The sequence below is a fragment of the Corvus brachyrhynchos genome, unplaced genomic scaffold (genome assembly GCF_000691975.1).
Source record: "Corvus brachyrhynchos isolate BGI_N302 unplaced genomic scaffold, ASM69197v1 scaffold1333, whole genome shotgun sequence".
Lineage (NCBI taxonomy): Eukaryota > Metazoa > Chordata > Aves > Passeriformes > Corvidae > Corvus > Corvus brachyrhynchos.
Genome location: NW_008237395.1, coordinates 95,869 through 97,157, shown reverse-complemented (window position 1 = coordinate 97,157; position 1,289 = coordinate 95,869).

Sequence of the window (1,289 nt, the reverse complement as noted above, 5' to 3'; positions counted from 1 at the left end):
GAGGAGAGGAGAGGAGCTCTTTGTCAGGCCTGTAAATATCCAAATCCCAGTCAGAAACTGATTTATAGAATGGCAGAAATGAATTCTGCATATAATTTTTACTCCTATTTCCGCTCATGAGGAATTAAAGACTTCCCAGGAAACCAGATTGATATTTGCATTTCAGTTGGCTACAGCTGCTGGGTGGGGAGAAAAATGTTTAAAATATCTCAATAAAGCCATATCTGCCACTTTGGGTTTGCAAAGCTGTTTGTCCTGCTGCAGCTCACTCAAAGCAAACACGGGCCAGCTTTATAGTGCTCCTATTTCTTTGGGAATGGGAACGTGACATGTTAATACACAAATCTGTCTCCATCACAGAAGGTCAGCTAGGTTTATGGGCTGGTAGTTAGACTCATCCTGGGGTTTTTGCAGAGGTTATTTTCAGCCAGGGGAAGGTCAGCAGTGGGTGGAGTGGGATTTCTCAATCTAAGTTGCGATTCCATAAAATGCTGTGGGGGTTGAGAAGTGTGGTTTATAATTTGAGAGATAATTGCATGCCATTCAATTGACTTTGTACTTGCTACTTCTCAGAGTCTGGTGAATGTTCTGCTGCCTTGCAGAACTTATCTGTAACACACATCCCCTGTTGGGTAATTTAGCTTCCCTTCAGAGGATGAGCTGAGCTTCAAGGAAGAGCTGGATGTACGAGGGGATGAGTTTTTACAGAACTTGCTCTGAGGCAGATATTTATTTACAGGGTTTTTCTTTAATTCTGTGTGTGTGTGCTTCACTGCGTTTGCCTTGGCTGGGGAATCATCTCCGTATTAAATCTGCATGCTCTCCAAAGGCACACAATTCCCATCAGCATCGGTGACAATTAAATATTCTGGTGAAGGAGAGAATAAACCCACCAACAGAAAATGTTATTTAATGACATTGTAGCTGCAGCACATCTTCCTGCAGAGCTTTGTGTAATCATACCAAGTAAGCAAAGAGAAATTGTTCTGCAACGTGAAGCGTTTAAAATTTCATAAGCAATCTCATCTAAAAAAAAAAAAAAAAGCACAAAATCACCTTTTGAGTACCTTTTTATTTTAGGAGAAAGTTTTCTTTCTTAGATTTTGGGTTTTCTCTCTTCCTACATGAAGTACTGTAGCCTGCTTCCCCTCCATGCTACCCTGCTCACCCACACTCCTTGGGGCTACTTCTCATCATCAACATCTATTCATTCACCTGCAAATTTCAATCCCAACTGACTTTCTTCCTTGGCTAACTTCTGCTCCTTGCTTCCAGAGAGGAAAACTGCA